This window comes from Apostichopus japonicus, chromosome 4, assembly GCF_037975245.1.
Source record: "Apostichopus japonicus isolate 1M-3 chromosome 4, ASM3797524v1, whole genome shotgun sequence".
Taxonomy (NCBI): Eukaryota; Metazoa; Echinodermata; class Holothuroidea; order Aspidochirotida; family Stichopodidae; genus Apostichopus; species Apostichopus japonicus.
Window position 1 is genome coordinate 10,869,057 of NC_092564.1, and position 17,605 is coordinate 10,886,661.

At 38.1% G+C, this 17,605-nt stretch overlaps 1 protein-coding gene and 1 long non-coding RNA gene across 41 annotated transcripts in view; one reads left to right on the plus strand and one right to left on the minus strand.

Annotated features, from left to right (window-relative positions):
- Positions 1 to 15,436, plus strand: part of LOC139966420 (uncharacterized) — a 49,826-nt gene extending 34,390 nt beyond the window's left edge. For 28 of the 37 annotated variants that reach the window (XR_011792620.1, XR_011792635.1, XR_011792618.1 and 25 more), the window contains 7 exons: positions 366 to 469; positions 715 to 900; positions 2,230 to 2,380; positions 3,180 to 3,394; positions 8,006 to 8,084; positions 9,290 to 13,718; positions 13,940 to 15,435. This is a non-coding gene — a long non-coding RNA (uncharacterized lncRNA). Of the gene's footprint in view, positions 1 to 365; positions 512 to 714; positions 901 to 2,229; positions 2,497 to 3,179; positions 3,395 to 8,005; positions 8,085 to 9,289; positions 13,719 to 13,939 lie in introns of all 37 variants that reach the window. The other 9 variants (XR_011792622.1, XR_011792638.1, XR_011792607.1 and 6 more) reach the window with 9 other exon arrangements.
- The window catches only part of LOC139966417 (uncharacterized), a 386,420-nt gene that overhangs the window by 333,059 nt on the left and 35,756 nt on the right, over positions 1 to 17,605 (minus strand). The gene's annotated exons all lie outside the window — the stretch shown is intronic.

A 17,605-nucleotide genomic window follows, 5' to 3' on the forward strand; every position in this document is an offset into this window, starting at 1 on the left:
TGTTTGGCTGATAAAATGTTCTCAAATTGTGTTGAATTCATTCCTTTCAATCAGCTTGACCATTATAGTGAACAATATACATCAAAGGAAGTTTTGGCATTTTACGAAGTACTCCATAGGTTTGATAGCAATGTCTAGTAAGGTTCATTAAAGAGTCATATTGCAAGTATTAAAAATAAACAGGCACTTAGTAACAAAAAGAGGTACAGTTTATTCATGTTTGTAAACATTCATCAAAAAGGTATCTGCATACGCAAACTGGAAGATGATCTTATGTAAAACTACTTTAAAAAAAATACTAAAATTTATTTCACACCAAAGGTATATATAAACTGTAAATATTGCTTTGATATTTGTCTTTACAGCATTGCATTGGCCACACTGATTCACAAGGAGACTCCATGAACTGTGACTGTAACATCCTGCTGGAGGTCTGAGACATTGAAGATTCTGTAATGCTTCCGTTTGGGTATGCAGTTTACTATAGTAACACAGAAATATTTAAGCTCTGGTATTTGTGTCGTTTATTTCTGCCATTAAACCACAATCATATACATTTGTTTATACATAGTTATATCAATGAGGCAGCAGTCAGGGTTGTTTAGGTAGTCAGGGGGAGGGAGGAAGGGAGGGAGTGTATAAAAATGAGTCTAGTTGCAATGTCTATCTGCTTTCCAATATGAAATCTTCTTATCTTTTACAATACTGTCTCAGGTGAAAGAAGAAAATTGAAGGAAAATTGTAAGTCTTGGATGTCTGTAATGAAGCTGGATCAGGTTTAGAACAAGTGGTTGAAAGATCATAAACTCCACCAAATACGAGAAGATCCTTCAAGCCTGTCCTCTACAGAGAGATCTGGAAGTGTTATCTGGAGGTGATTTAACAGAAATTGGAGAAAAAGTAAGATTCAAGGAAAACATCAGTGTGAGCCAGTATCATGAACATCAGTCTTGTCCTCTCAACAGTTGATTGTTGTCAAGATCATTTCTAAATGTAGGAGACACGGTGCCTTAGCCTGTTGGAACCAGTCGGTATTTGGTGTGGTCTGTTTTTGTGCTAACTGTACGAGACACAGTGCTTTAGCCTATTGAAAAAGGTAACTGGTGTGGTGTGTTTTTGTGTTAATTGTATGAGACACGGTGCCTTAGCCTGTTGGAACCAGTCGGTATTTGGTGTGGTCTGTTTTTGTGCTAACTGTACGAGACACAGTGCCTTAGCCTATTGAAAAAGGTAACTGGTGTGGTGTGTTTTTGTGTTAATTGTATGAGACACGGTGCCTTAGCCTGTTGGAACCAGTTGGTATTTGGTGTGGTCAGATTTTGTGCTAAATGTATGAGACACGATGCCTGAGCCTGTTGGAACAAGTTGGTATTTGGTGTGGTCAGTTTTTGTGCTAAATGTACGAGACACAGTGCCTTAGCCTGTTGGAACCAGTCGGTATTTAGTGTTGTCTGTTTTTGTGCTAAGTGTACGAGACACAGTGCCTTAGCCTGTTGGAACCAGTCGGTATTTGATGTTGTTTTGTGCTAAACTACTATTCTTACAGAAAGGCTGAACAAGTTCCATGATAAAGTTTGTACAGAGTGACACATTCCACTCATTCCAAGCAACCATGACAACATCAAAATGAAGCTAAAAAATTGGTTTCTTAGTTTATTGGCATGAGATGCTAATTAATGTAGTCTGTTTTTGTGCTAAATTATTGAGACATGGTGCCTTAGTTTATTGGTATTAGTTTTTAATTAGAAATGTAGGAGACATTTTTGTGCTAAATGTATAAGACCTCAGCCTTAGCCTATTGGAACCAGTCGGTAATTGGTGTGGTGTGTTTGTATTAAATTGATAAGTTCTGCCTTAGTTTATTGATATGAGTTGCTAATTAGTGTGGTCTGTTTTGTGCTAAATTAATGAAACCTGTTGCCTTAGTTTGTTGGAATGAATTTGCAATAAGTATTTTGGTTGTCTAAAATTAATAAGACATTGTACCTAGTTTGATGGAACGAGTTGGTATTTAGTGAGGTCTTTCTTGAGAGTTGTTCAAACCAGTGTCCAATAACTTTGATCTGACCATAAAATTTCATTTCTTTCACAAATTGCCCCTCTAGAAGAGTATACATGTTTTGTCTCACGGCTGACAGTTTGGTTGTTAACAGGGTTTGCCTTTTTTACTTTTGCTGTTACTTTGAAGAAAAGTGACTAATTTGTTTTGTATTCCTCTCCTTTCATCAGAGATCTGTGGCCTATGTTGCTCAACAAGCTTGGATCCAAAATGATACTGTGAGAGGAAACGTTCTGTTTGGTAAAGATCTCAACTCCACCAAATACGAGAAGATCCTTCAAGCTTGTCCTCTACAGAGATATCTGGAAGTGTTATGTGGAGGTGATTTAACAGAAATTGGAGAAAAATTAAGTTTCAAGGGAAACATCAGTGTAAGCCAGTACCATGAACATCAGTCTTGTCCTCTCAACAGTTGCTTGTCAAGATCAGTGCTAAATGTACGAGACACGGTGCCTTAGCCTGTTGGAACCAGTTGGTACTTTGGTGTTGTCTGTTTCGTGATAAATTAAAGAGACATTGTGCCTTAGTTTGGTGGAATGAGTAGCTAATTAGTGTGGTCTGTTTGTGCTAAATTGAAGAGGAGTACTGTGATAATTTGTTGGTAGTTAGTGTGGTGTGTTTGTATTAAATTTACAAGTTTTGCCTTAGTTTATTGATATGATTTGCTAACTAGTGTGGTCTGTTTTGGGCTAAATTAATGAGACCCGGTGCCTTAGTTTGTTGGAATGATTTTGTAATTAGTAATTTGGTTGTCTTAAATTGATGATTGTTGCCTTAGATTGTTGGAAAGAGTTGCCAATTAGTGCGGTCTGGGTTGTGGTAAATTAAAAAGACAGTTGATTGTTGTCAAGATCAGAAAACTCAAAGATGAGCTGATTTGATGGAAAAACACCAGCTAAGCTGGAAAGCTGCAATATACAGTCAAGGTTAGTCATAAGAAAGAAAGGTTCATAAAAATGTAATATATATTTAATTATGTTTCCACCAGTAAAGCTTCAATCACAGCCTAAAATTTGTTGGAATTAGTTGCTAATTAGTGTTTAATGTTTTGTGCTAAATGTACGAGACTTACTTTGAAGAAACCTGGCTAATTTCTTTTGCATTCCTCTCCTTTCCTTAGGGTTCTGTGGATTATGTTGGTCAACAGTTAGCTTTTTGACATAGCGCCACCCCATCATCCTTCACTCTATGACTTACTCGCCATTTACAAAACGTACGCGTCCTTGGATACCAACACAACGCTGCCGAGTACACTTTCGATTCACAGTGTGTCTCTTCAAAAGGAGTTCCTATTCTTTCCGTCCGCCGTCTTAGGCTGGAGACTAATTCTTTCTGGTAAGTGAAGTTTATGATCAATTTCATTGTATAGAAGCCATTTAAAACCAATAGGGAGGGGCTGTTTTGCCAATATGACAACCCCTTACCCACCTATAACCGCCGTCCTAGTCGAAAACCTAAACCTCTCTGATTTTGACATAGACATTAATGACTGGATCCCTGTACAAAAATAGCAGAAAAAGACAACGTCCAATCTACGTTGAAATAAACCCATCTCCTAACTCCAAACCAACCACCAAAAAGTCCGCTCAAACAATCATTGTATCAGGAATCTTACCAGAACTATCAAAAAACCCAATAAACACTTGCTAAACTAATCAATGAAGAAAAACCAAATGCCATGATCTCAAATATAAACCGTCTTCGTAGTAACGACATCCTAATCACCCCATGACCCTAAATCTGCAAATATCCTCCTGAAACCATGGACTCAAAAGACTAAACTAGGCAACCCCAAACCAAGAATCCCCCAAAAAGTATGACAAAGAAACTTCTCCGTAGTAGCCTGTGGCATAAACCCTGAAATTCAAATCAAAGATATTGAACAAGAACTCAAAGACCAAGAATACACCCCAATACAAACTATAAGACTCATTAGTCATGCCACAAACAATACAACTTGGAAAGTAAAAATGACGTTTGAAGAACAAGAGCCTCAACAATCCCTAATCAAACAAGGTTTCTACTTAGGATACTCTAAACACAAAACAGAAGAATACCACAAACCCCCCCCCCCCCCCCAAATCACTCAATGTTTCAAATGTCAACTTTTTAGACACACCCACCATACTTGCAAAAATCAAACCAGATGTCTCAGATGTGGCGATAACCACAGAGTTAAAGACTGTCCCAAACCAAAAGAAAACCCAAAATGTGCCAATTGCTCAGGGACTCATGTCGCCCTTTACAAAGGATGCCTAAAATTTAAAGAAGCTAAAACTGAAAATAATAACAAACAACAAGAACAAAGAACCTACGCGAATGTAACCAATTTTACCCCTAAAAGTGAAATAACAAATAAAATCGTCACTGAAAAAAACTTAATATCGCAACCTTTGTAATTGAATTAGTACAATACACCTTCCAAAAAGCCAACATTAATATTAAATCTGACGACCTTGCCAGTTACGCCACCATGTTAGCACTAAAACACCTAAACTTAAATATCCCAGAAACTGTAATTATGGAATGTCTCCACCATCCTTCAATATTTAGCCCTCCTCAATCACCTACATGACAAGCACACTCCCTCCTTCGGTCAAGTTCCTCCACCTAAACATCCACAGTATCCTTCCAAAATTAAGCCTCCTACTTACTATATTCGCCAACCACTCCCCGGATATCATTTCGTTAAAGGAAACTAAACTAAATAAAAATTCCCACCTTAGCATCCCTGGTTACCAAACTTTCAGACACGATATCTCTCGCTCTATGGGAGGAGTACTTATTGCTGAAAAAACCAACCTCAAAGCCACCCTCCTCCCAAACAAACCCAAACAATTGAAATTGTACTCGAAAGAGACAATAAACCTCTCCACATTATTAGCTATTATAGTCCCCAAATGAGCCCATATCCACAATCAAAAAAGTTCTAATAAAAATACAATACTACTAGGAGATTTAAATGCCCACCACATCATTTTTGGTAGCACCAAAATATCTGAAAAAGGCATATCCCTCTTAGAAATATGTGATAAACACAACTTAACAATAATTAACCAAAATACCAAAACTAGGATAAACCCAATAAACAATAATACTGAACTACTTGACTACGCCATAACCTCAAACCACCTTGCAACTAAAACTCATTCGATTCAAATCCTAGAAGATGACCTAATCAGTGACCATTTTCCACTCCTTTTTGAGCTAGACATAAACCTCAGTCGCATCCAAAATAACGAATTAACGTATAATTACAATAAAACAGACTGGACATCATTTAAAAAGGATCATAACAAACAACACTATTGCCAATTACCACAACAACAAGCTAAATTACATCGGCATATATTGTGACAGCATTGCCCAACATATCTTTAATACCTTCAAACAACACTGCCCATTAAAAACAAAACAGAAATCCAAAACTAAATAGGAATATTCTTACACTAAATAACTCAGACTTCACCTACATAGAACCTATATGATCTCCCCAGATCCAACTCTAAAAACCTAAATTAACCAACCTAAAAAACAAATAAATAGACAAATATCGGCGGTTGACCAAAACCGAATCCAAAACAAATGCGATTCAATCAATAATGACAAAAACCCAAAACACTTTTGAAAAATTAAAAAAATATCATAAACCCATTACAACCCAAACACAGGTAATACAGACGAATGCCTTAGAGATAAAGTAGGTAACCTCATCACAAAAACTTAAGACCAAATAAAGCTTAGTGAATCATACTTGAAAACTATATTCAATATCTTAGATGGCCCTCCATATGATAATAGATTCCAACACAAAATAGACCGTACAATTATCTCTAATGCAACCAGCTTTATCCCCAACTTCTAAGGATGTCTCAACAAAAACATCCCTCTACTCAAAGAAATAGATATAAATGATGGGTATAGTGCCACTGAATATGCAAAAATGCCTCCTCCCCTGGTCTTGACAACATAAATGACCTAATGCTAAAAGATTCCCCTCCGTCGGCCTCCGATATTTATTAACTCTCATATTTTCCCATTATTTAACAAACTCCTTAGACTGGGTCATTTCCCAACCCGGTGGAAATCCGCCAAAATGATTTTAATACCGAAAACTAAGTAAGGAGACACCAAAATTCAAAACTATCAACCAATTAGTCTCCTACCAGCCTTAGGTAAGATTTTCAAAAGAATTATAGATAACCGCACCAGAAACCACCTTGAGCAAATGAATCACTTTGCCCGTATCAATCAGGCTAATTCCGCGCACACAAATCTACAATAAACCAAACTTTCCACCTTTCCATAGAAATTTGCATCGGCTTCATAAAAAAACATGATACCACTGCCCTCTTCCTTGATGCCGAAAAGGCGTTCGACAAAACTTGGCACAACGGCATAAGAATTTAACTACTTAACTTTAATCTCCCCTGCAATTACACCAGACTTCTTTCCTCTTTCTTTAGTGATTGCAATGCCAAAATATGCTACAAAAACCAACAATCAAAACCTATTCCACTTGGTGCAGGTACTCCACAGGGCGCTGTTCTCAGCCCCCTCCCCTGCACCCTATTTGTTAATGATTAGAACATCCCCCCTCTATCTGAATGCAACTATAGTCAGTACACTGACAACATAGCCATTTGGAGCACCAGTAAAAATATCTATATGACGGAACTAAATATTAAAAGAGCAATTACACATCTCGAAAATTGGTGCTCGATGTGGAGAACAAAAATATATCCCTCAAATCTAACCTAGCCAATTTCTCCATAATAAACTCAAAATACCATAACCATATTTCCAAAATTAATCTTTTCAACACCTCAATCACTGCTACTCCTAATGCAACCTTCCTTGGTACCACTTTCGATAGCAAATCTACTTTGTAACAGAACTGCAGGACGCTGCTTCCAACTTAAATCCATTCAAATCCTCTCATACAAATATAACTTCCCTCCGAAAACAATTATCCAAATCTATAAATCCATAGTAAAACCGATTCTCAGTTACGGGAGAATCTCCCTGCTCTCTAATCCCAATAAACAAATTTTAAACAGAATCCACACCACAGCTTATCGACTCGCACTCAAAATCCCTACTTATATTGCTACTTTGTACGTTCTCCGTGCAGGAAACACAAAATCTACTTTCACCCGACTTGAAGAATTCAACACCAAGTTATACAAAAACAACCTCGAGAACGACCCTTTGATTGAAGACCTCCCCCTGAAATACAAAGTCGCAACAACTCACTACCCAAATACCAAACCCTTTCTGTATTCACAATTGTTACTACTTAAAGTCTCATTCCATTAAAAAAATCCTTTCCTAAATGGGTCTAGGCCCAAGTATACTTATATATACAGATTATATTGTTACCAAACAATAGAAACCACAACCACTCCCTACCCAAACAATAGAAACCACTCCGTCTCCACAATTCTCAGTACTTAAAAAATTCCTCTCCTTTAGAAATCCCTCCCTAATTGACTCTTCGACTCTGACCTCGGATATGATTATGGCTATCCTGTCCTATGTAAATATATAAGACTTCATTTACCAGCAATTCCCTGACTGAACATAGACAACCTCTAAAAGAAAAAAATGTCTATTCTATAAAAACAAACTTATTATCCCCCGTAGGACCTCTCGCCAGGTCGACCAGGGGTTAAACTCCTTTTGTTTTGATATCAACAACAACAAAAACAAAACTTTTACTCAAATTTAAAAAAAAGGTAACTAATTTCATTTATTTCATTTCATTTATTGATTTTTATTCTATTTTAACATAAGTATGACATATGACATAGAAGGAGATAAGAAACAAAACTTGTGAAAGGAAGTGTACTAAAAAAACCTATAGGGCTTGTCGGGTAGTGACACTCCCTAAAAACTTAATGTGGAAGACATCATGATTAGATTTTGGTTTCATTTAATCAATAGGTGGAGGTAGAGGAATTGGACACTCTTGCACAAGATATCAACGGCTTGAAGTACTCTGCTCAGGCGGCCTCCATTCTAGGTATGTACTTAATAATAATATAATAATAATCATAATAATAATAATAATATTCAATTTACTGTGTTTGGAAAGAAACTTTTTGCTGCTTTGGATGAAGATTAAGGATTCTTGTTTTTCAAAAGGCAAAATGCAAGATGGACTATATATGAAAGGATGAATACCAAAAATTAAGAAAAGAAATTGGGTGGGGGGAGGGGGAATCAGGCAGAGACCATCATGTTACTACCCTGTTAATTTTGTGTAGGACCCTGGTTAATTCAAAAGGAAGAAATCCCTTTAGTACCCTTGAGTTTCTGAAAGGGTTCTTCTTTGGGATAACGGTGGAGAGACATATCGATGTTCTCTTTTGGGTCTGATCGTCAGGAAAATGCAGATTAAACTGCCGTGTCCATTTGGAACCTGGGAATTGAACCCTGCTACTGGAACAAATGTATTCCATCAGAGCATAGACAATGATTCAGAGAAATATGGCCTTTATATTAATAATCTGTTGTTTTCTTTCCCAAATTTTTCTCTTTGGTTAAACAATGAGTGAAAAGATTCATTCGGTTGGAAGCAGCACCATCCCTTTTCACACTTTTTTTTGGGGGGGGGGGGGGGGGAGAGACCTATTAGCCCTTAGGGTCTGAAAATATTACAATAGGATTATTGTGGTGGACAGGACAGACAATAGTTATTTTTGCTTGTAGCTGAATGTATGATGTCCAGGGATCACAAGGAAGTATCAAAAGCCCGATCAAAACTGCCGTTTTTTTGTACTATCGAAATTTGTCAGAATAAAGAAATTGAAAGCCAAAATATAAAGAGTTTATCTGGCCTTGTAGACTGCGATTGAACCAGTCTCTGTCATCTACAAATAATAGAAAGTGGGTATCCATTTCTGTTTGTGACAGCAATAACAAAAAATGACTGCAAATTAACAAGTTTTTGTAAACTTTCTCTATTCAGGGATTCGAATCCCAAATTCCACTCGAATATACCCCCCCTACTTCTGAACTGTCACGTAGCTCAAGGTGACAAACTTACTACAAAGATGAGAATAGGCCTTAGTTGGTTCCTAATTCAATGACGTTTCTCACAGTTAACTGAATTGACTTCCCCCACCCTCCGGATTATCCTCACCCATAGAAAATACCCTCTACCCAAGAATACTTTTAAAAAAAAAACCATGGCTTACCAAGAACCTCTCTGCGTTCATTTTTCAGATTCCAATGAACCTTCCATCAGCAAAAGAATGGCGCAACTCGGTCTGAAGGACAATCGACCGCTGGCGGAATGGCTTGACTGGTACAACGCCAACCAGCCGGACCTGGCCGCCAAGCCCAACTTCACCACATTTCCACTGGACTTTAAGCCGTCACCGTGCAAACCGCTCTTCTTTGACATAGCTCTGAACCATATAGAGTTACCCTCCTTGGACGAGAAACTGGAACAGAATAAATCGTCCCCGCAGGGGGGTCTGGGTGGGTTCCTGCGTGGATGGTGGAGCGGGGTTGAAAAGTAACTCTTGAATTGCCACGATGTCGGAAAAAGGATTTCGGAAAAAAGGTCTTTTGTATACATAAGCCGGTAGTATTTGGGAGGGCTCTCACTCTTCTCCTGCATGTGCTGTAATCATCTTTTATTTGTTTTATTTGATTTCATTTGTTTTTTTTTAGTATAGAAAACTACACCTTGTTGCAATGCAAACACAAAGATGGGGGAAGGCCAAAAAGAATAACACTCACTTTTTTAACGTGGCTTGGCAAACAAAATTTGAAGAATATTCAAAATGGGAATTGGAATTTTATATATTTTGGATTTGGTGTTTGTGTGTTTATCTTGTTTAGAGAAAAAGAAGAAAAAAACAGCATCTTTATTTGATGGGCCTTTAAAGTTTTAAAAATGGGTTTCGGGTGTTGATTTCTTGGTCTACAAACATTGTGGTGCTTGACTGACTGACACTTTATGGGGGGATGTTAAGGTGACTGAATTTGATATTGGCAGGAGTTATGGATGATAGTTGGAAGGACCAGGGGTGGGGGGGGGGGGTGAGGCGAAGGATAGAGAAGGAGAAATGAAAGTGTTGAAAGTGAAGAGGGAGAATCTTTTAATTGAATTTTCAGTTTGCAGCAGCACAGGTTTACTGCATGAAAAGGCTATATTTAAAGAAACTTTCAATAATGCACTCTTCGTGTATATAATTTGGTGGGGTGTGGTAGTCGGAGCCGGGGGGGGGGGGTGTGATTGAGACAGCAATGAAAGGGAGCAACCTTTCCACATATATGTTGTTTGTGCTATGGTAGTATCGTTTCCTTTTTCAAACTGGAGGGCAAAAAATGTAAAAATTAAGTTATCTAAAATTAATTTAAAATCAGGTTTAGTTAATAAATGAAAGTTAAAGAAAATTTTATTGATGGTAGCAAGGGTGCCATGGTATTGTAAAGTGAATAATCAATCAGCCATGGAAGGCCAACTCCTTTTTGTTGGGAACTTGTCGTCAAGCAAACCTATGGATTCAAGCCCTGTCTGGCTAAAGTAAGATGGGGTTATTATTTTTATCTAGGAGGAATCAATTCTTTTTCCCCTCATGTTGAAATGGTCTTCCAAATGTTTAAAAAAAATGTCCAAAAAGAATGTACTGGTGTGAATTGGATAGCCACCTGGTGTGAAGTAAAAAGGCCATAGGCTTATCCCATATGTACATGTGACTACTTACTATCATTAAATAACTGCCCCCCAGGCTGATATTATAAATAATGGAAACATTATAGAAAATAACTGTCTGTTGTCACCCAACCATCTCAATAGTAGATGCAGGTATCACTAAGAATGTTTATGAAATATGTATTGCATGTGTTGATTAGTATTTGCATAATAATTTGATGAGGGATAACCTGTTTCTGGACAGGAAGTTGAAGGGTATTAACTGTGGTGGGAGAGATGAAGGTATATCCTGTCCATGAACTGATTTGTCATTAAAAAAAAAGAAGTTATTTCAAAGTATCACTCTTTTTTCTTCCCTTTTTTTTTTCTTCCTTTTACATGAGTATTGTAAAAGGAAAAGCAGAGGTTGAGTTTGAGCCAGGGACCTTGAGATGCAAAAGCAAAAGTCTTTACCACTAGATCATTAGGTGGGCCTCTGGATTCTAAAGCTTTACAAATATTTAAAGATCCTGCTGTTTGGACTTAGTCGTTTTTATAAAACATTTTCTCCACTACTCCTCCCCCCGAATACCGATTAGCTAGTCAGGGGGGGAGGGGTGGCGGCGAACTCCACTTGTCCGCACGTGAACCTTGTCAGGGGGAGAGGTGGAGGCGATCTCCACTTGTCCGCGCCTTTACCTTGTCAGGGAGGGGGGGCGGCGACCTCACCTTGTCCACACCTTCACCCCCTCTCACCCTCTCACCTTACCCACCTGTCAGGAGGAGGGGGCCGCCCACCTTCGGGATTCATCTTATCCACTTGTCAGAACTCCTTTTGCAAATACTCACCTGGGACTTGAACCGATGCAATCCAACCCAATCGCTTACTGAACGATGGAATAACCAATTACACCATTTTGGTTCCCTCTGGAGAAACTTCGTTTCTTATATTTATACTTCCACTCCCTCCAGAGGGTAGAAAAGTAAAAGGCTCTGTCTGGACATGAACCGCAGACATGATGCTTTGTCTGGGAATCGAACCGGAGACATGGAGTTTGTCTGTCTCTCCAGTCCAGAGCACTACCAACTGCGCCATTAGAACTGTTGAGAATTAATGCTCGTTTCTAATATTTAAACTTCAGAGTCCAGAAAGGAATCAGTAAAAGAGCAAAAATGTAAAATGCTCTGTCTGGGGTTCGAACCGGAGACATGGAGTTTGTCTGTCTCTCCAGTCCAGAGCACTACCAACTGCGCCACTAGAACTGTTGAGAATTAATGCTCGTTTCAAATATTTAAACTTCAAAGTCCAGAATGGAATCAGTAAAAGAGCAAAAATGTAAAATGCTCTGTCTGGGGTTCGAACCGGAGACATGGAGTTTGTCTGTCTCTCCAGTCCAGAGCACTACCAACTGCGCCACTAGAACTGTTGAGAATTAATACTCGTTTCTAATATTTAATCTTCACAACATTAGAAGGCAAATAAATAGAAAATCAAATGCATCCTCTGGTGTTTGAATTCAAGACAAGGAGTATGTCTCATTTTTTTTTCAGTTTATTGACAATTTCATTGTACAAAACAATAATAAATATGCAAAATTATACAACATAACAACTTCGCCACAGTAACTGTTAATTGAGAAATGATAGGCTTTTCTAATATTTTAACTGCAAAATGAGGAAAAGAAATACCAAAACAATACCTCCTCTGGGAGTTGAAATCTAGACAGAGAGTTTGTCTTACTTTCTTAGTACATAACACTAACCACAGTAACTGTTTAGAAATAATTATTTGTGATTTGATTTGATTTATTTTGTTTTTTCACGTGCAAATATACAATGTGAAAGGAAGTCTTCTATAATGCATACAATAGCTTAACAAAGTAGAAGACTGGTCAGAAAAGCATTATTTGGACAATTGCTTCCCATCTAGCAAAAACATAACCCTAACAAACAGTAAACCGGCGTCGTAAAAGCTTTTTTTGTCATAAACAATGGTATTATCAATTCTAATAAAATTATTAAGGATTTGCACACCCAATTTCCGATGGTTTCTTAAAGGTAGCTAAGCTTACTCAAAACCATACAAATTTGTCCAATGAAGGTATTTTTAAATACAAGAAATATCCTGGTCATGAAAATTATAATTAAAAAGCAACTCTTTACCGGACGGCGACAGAGAGGAATGAAATAAAAGAGCTTCCAATACCCCGTGTTGGCATTATTACAATAACGCTTGACCCAAGAGGTTTTGTGAGCACCAACAAAGCCGTGAACATATATTTTTTTTAAACCCCCCTTTTCAATGGGGTTATACATAGTAATTTTCCTTACTTTATCAGTTTTCCCGTTCGAAATAAATCAAAAATAGTACTTTGGATCTTTTCAATAAAATCTTTTGGAGGGCTATGCAGATTCCTTGGGACCACGTTTCTCACGCACGGAAGCAGATATGGACCTGGGAGTTGCAAATTTGGGCTCCTGAGCATCGGTTACCTCCTGTTACGTCATTTGGGCGAATTCGATTTTGGATCGATTTTTGGTCAGTTTTGGCAAAACTGCAAATCAGGTTTTTTGCCCCCACGCCCCAACGCAGCACCTAATTCCAAAAAAAACTTCAGATTCGTAATCAGCTTGTCGCGAACTACCAGAAAAGATACACATTTATCGCTTTTGCGACAATTTCTTTTTTCACCTCAAAGAAAAGTAAGACCGAAAAACTTTTACGACGAACAAAGGTTATAAAACCTTTTGTTGTCCCTAAAAGTTTTTCGGTTTTCTATTGTTCATCAGAAGTTGCAAACTGAGCGAAATAAGTGTCATAAGAGGGTGCTCGACGCATCTTGCCAGTGATAGGCCTACGTGATTTCAAAGCAGTCAAATCAAACCTTCGTTTGTCATTTTGAGTTTTATCTTGACATTTATGAATAAATGGGTCAATTTTGGCAAAAAAATGCAAGAGGTACGTACCCCTTACGTTTTTTTTTAGGTGAAAACACTTTTTGTCGCAAAGCGATAAATGTGTATCTTTTCTGGTAGTTCGCGACACGCAGATTACGAATCTGAAGTTTATTTTGGAATTGGGTGTTGTGTGGGGGGGGGGGGCGTGCGGGGGGGGGGGGCAAAAAAACCTGATATATGATTTATGAAAAACTGTAGAAATCATAGGCCTATAAACAACAAGACTTTCCCGGTCAGATAATTACACGAAATTTGTGTATAACAAAGACAAGGGTGTCTTCTACTCCACGTCTTATTTCAATGTTGATGGGTGTTTCAAAGAGAACAAGAGAGGGGGCTGAAAAGAGGGGTTTTTCAAAATTGTGCACTTATAAAGAATACGTATTTCTATCGGGTCTTTTGCAGTGTCGGAGCTAGGGGTATTGGTCGAGGGGGCGAGGATGGTCTGCAGGGGCGCTTTCGACACTATCTAAGCGGAGCGCCACCACGGGTTGGCGCGGAGCGTAGAGAAATATTTGAATAAAGATGCTCCCTAGATCGCCGGAAATGACCCTTGCCGGGCCTTGCTAATATGCAGATAAATGAAGAATAAATAGGTGTCATCGCCAAAAAAAATGTGACAAATGTCAATAGGTAGATGAGAGCGCATTAAAAACGTCAATATTCGCATATAAATAAAAAGTGGTATAAAGCTGAAAAGGGCGCCAGCAGTCCATTTGAGTCCGTCAGGGGGGCATCCGCCCCCCTGACTGTATGGACGCTCCGCCACTGCCAGATAGACCACCCAACCCCCCCCCCTCCCCCTTCCATGGTACGCCATTTGACGCAAGAATAACACACCCTCAATGCAACCTATAGCTAATGGACACTTTCGTGGTATGATTATAGTCCCCCAAATGAGCCCATATCCACCGATATAATAAAAAAAATGTTCTAATAAAAAATAAAAAAACTCCTAGTAAATGCCCACCACATTATTTTTTTCTGAAAAAGGCAAGTCTCTCTTAGAAATATGTGATAAATACAACTTAACGATAATTAACCAAAATACCAAACCTAGGATGAACCCAATAAACAATATTACAGAACTACTTGACTACCCATATAACCTCAAATCACCTCGCAACTAAAACTTATTCGATACAAATCCTAGAAGATGACTAAATCAGTGACCATTTTCCACTCGTTTTTGAGCTAGACATAAACCTCAACTGCGTACCAAATAACGAATTGACGTATAACTACAATAAAACAGACTCCCAAAATACAACAACCAAAACAACGAGCTAAATTACATCGACAATTACTGTGACAGCGTTGCCCATCATATTTTCTATACTTTCAAAAGACACTGTCCCTTAAAAACAAAACAGAAAACGAAAACTAAATAAGAATATTCTTACACTTATGAAACTCAGACGTCGCCTACGTAGAACTTATATCATCTCCCGAGACCCAACTCTAAAAACCCAAATTAACCAACTTAAATAGCAATAAACAGACAAATATTGGCGGATTAACAAAACCGCGTCCAAAACAACTGCGATTTAATCATTAATGATAAAAACCCGAAACACTTTTGGAAAATTAAAAAAAAAAAATCATTAACCCCATTACAACACCAAACACAGGTAAAACAGACCAAGGCCTTAGAGATAACGTAGGTAACCTCATCACAAAAACTCAAGACCAAATAAAGCTAATTGAATCGTACTTTAAAAGTATATTCAATATCTACGATGGCCCCCCCCCCCCCCATACGATATCAGCTGTAAACACGAAATAGACCGTACAATTATCAGTAATGCAACAAGCTTTAACACCAACCCGTTAGGATGTCTCAACAAAAACATCCCTCTGTTCAATAAAATAGATATAAACAATTGGTATAGTGCCACTTAAACATGCATCCTCCACTGGTCCTGACAACATAAATGACCAACTGCCTAAAAAACTCCCCTCCGATATTCATTAACTCTCATATTTTCCCACTATTTAACGAACTCCTTACACTGGGTTATTTCCCAACCCCATGGAAATCCGCCAAAAAGATTTTAATACCGAAACTAAGTAAAGACCGCACCAAAATTCAAAATTATCGACCAGTTAGTCTCCTCCCAGCCTTAGGTAAGATTTTCGAAAGAATTATAGATAACCGCACCATAACCCACCTAGAGCAAATTAATCACCTTTCCCCGTATCAATCGGGCTAATTCCGCGCACACAAATCTACAATAAACCAAACTTTCTGCTTATCTTATTTTTTTAGCCTCTGAAGAAGATCCTGCTAGGATCGAAACTTTTACACATTCTATTACACAGGCTCTTTAGTGGATAAGCAGTTTGCTAACAGTTTTATTTTATTTTCATTCTGCTTATCTTTTAGGCAGAACAAAGGTTTGTGAATCCTTTGTTCGTTTTAAAAGTTTTTTCGGGTTTCTATTGTTCCTCTGAAGTTGCAAACTGACCAAAAAGAGGCCGATAGAGAGCGCTCGACGCATCTTGCCAGTCATACGTTATTTCAAAGCAGTCAAATCAAACCTTTCTTATTCATAAATGTTCTCCAGTTTCACGGTGTTGTTTCCTCGGAAATTGTATGCTAAGCGATAGAAGTGTTCAATGTTTTAATCGTAATTTTTTCTCCAAAAATGTAACGGAGGGTGATTCAATACCCAGAGATACTGTTGTTTTAACTGGTTGTTGTATATTAATAGTTTTCAACCGCTCCGCGACATGAGCTATGCAGATTCAGGAAACGTTGCCTTGACCATTACTTTAGCAACAAGGCAATCAAAAGAATTAAGATCTTTTAAGGACTCAAAAATGTAGAATTTATATTCCAAAATGTTTCAATACCCAGAGATAACAGTCTTCCTATGTGAAATAAAGACATACAGATGCTCTATGTATGAGCACATGGACATATTCTTTGATCAATTTGAGCAAGAAAAGCAGCTCTGCCACCCCTTTAATAATTAATGAGTTATATGACATTGTTTTATTTTCACTATGAAACATTTTCACAAGTTACTGCCAAACCTAGAGTAATGTAGTATTAATCACTGAAAATAATGCCAATTTTAAGACCATTTGAAATATGAAGTTCAATAAAGGTGTACGTGTTGAGTTATCCTGTTTACAAGTACAGCATTTTGAACATCACCCTCCGTTCCATTTTGAAGAAAAACTTAGCATTATTTCTCAACAGTTGCTGTGGCGCAGCGGTTAGCAAGGGCGTAGGAACCGGGGGGCTGGGCTGGATCTAACTGCGCCAAAGTTCAGTACAGGGGAACTTGAAATGCAGCTATTGGTCAAGACAAATTGGTGGGGACACGGTATATCATGTCCCCACTACTGAAAAAGTTGATGGGGACGCGTCCCGCTGTCCGCACCAGGATCTGTGCCCATGGTTTGAAGGCTGTTCATCCTGGAACGCCATTTTCATGCTCACTTATATGATTTGATATCTGCTGTTTGCTTAACAAATTCGAATAATTGAAGTGAGACTGAAATAAATAACTTTGATTTGTTTATTGTGCAATTCCCCACATTCTTTTCATTTCGAAAGACGCACAGTTTCAAGTTCAGTACACTGAAGGTTTCGATTCTCTATCTGCCTTCAGTTTAGGTAAGATCTTGGGATATTCATCCCTAGATATTGTTAGAAATCCATGCAGCACAGTGTTCTTGGTATTTCTTGGGATTTTTCGGGCCTGATCTTGGGAAATTGCAAAATCGGGAGTGGTTACACTCCATTTAGGTCAGTGCACGTATGGCAAGCCGTTTTAACATTTACCTCGCAATTCGACTTAAGTCGAATACATTTCACTTAAGTGGAATTCAATATCACTTAAGCAGAATACTATTTAACTTACGTGGAATTCTATTTCACTTAAGTGGAATACCATTCCACTTAAGCTTAATTGTATTTTACTTAA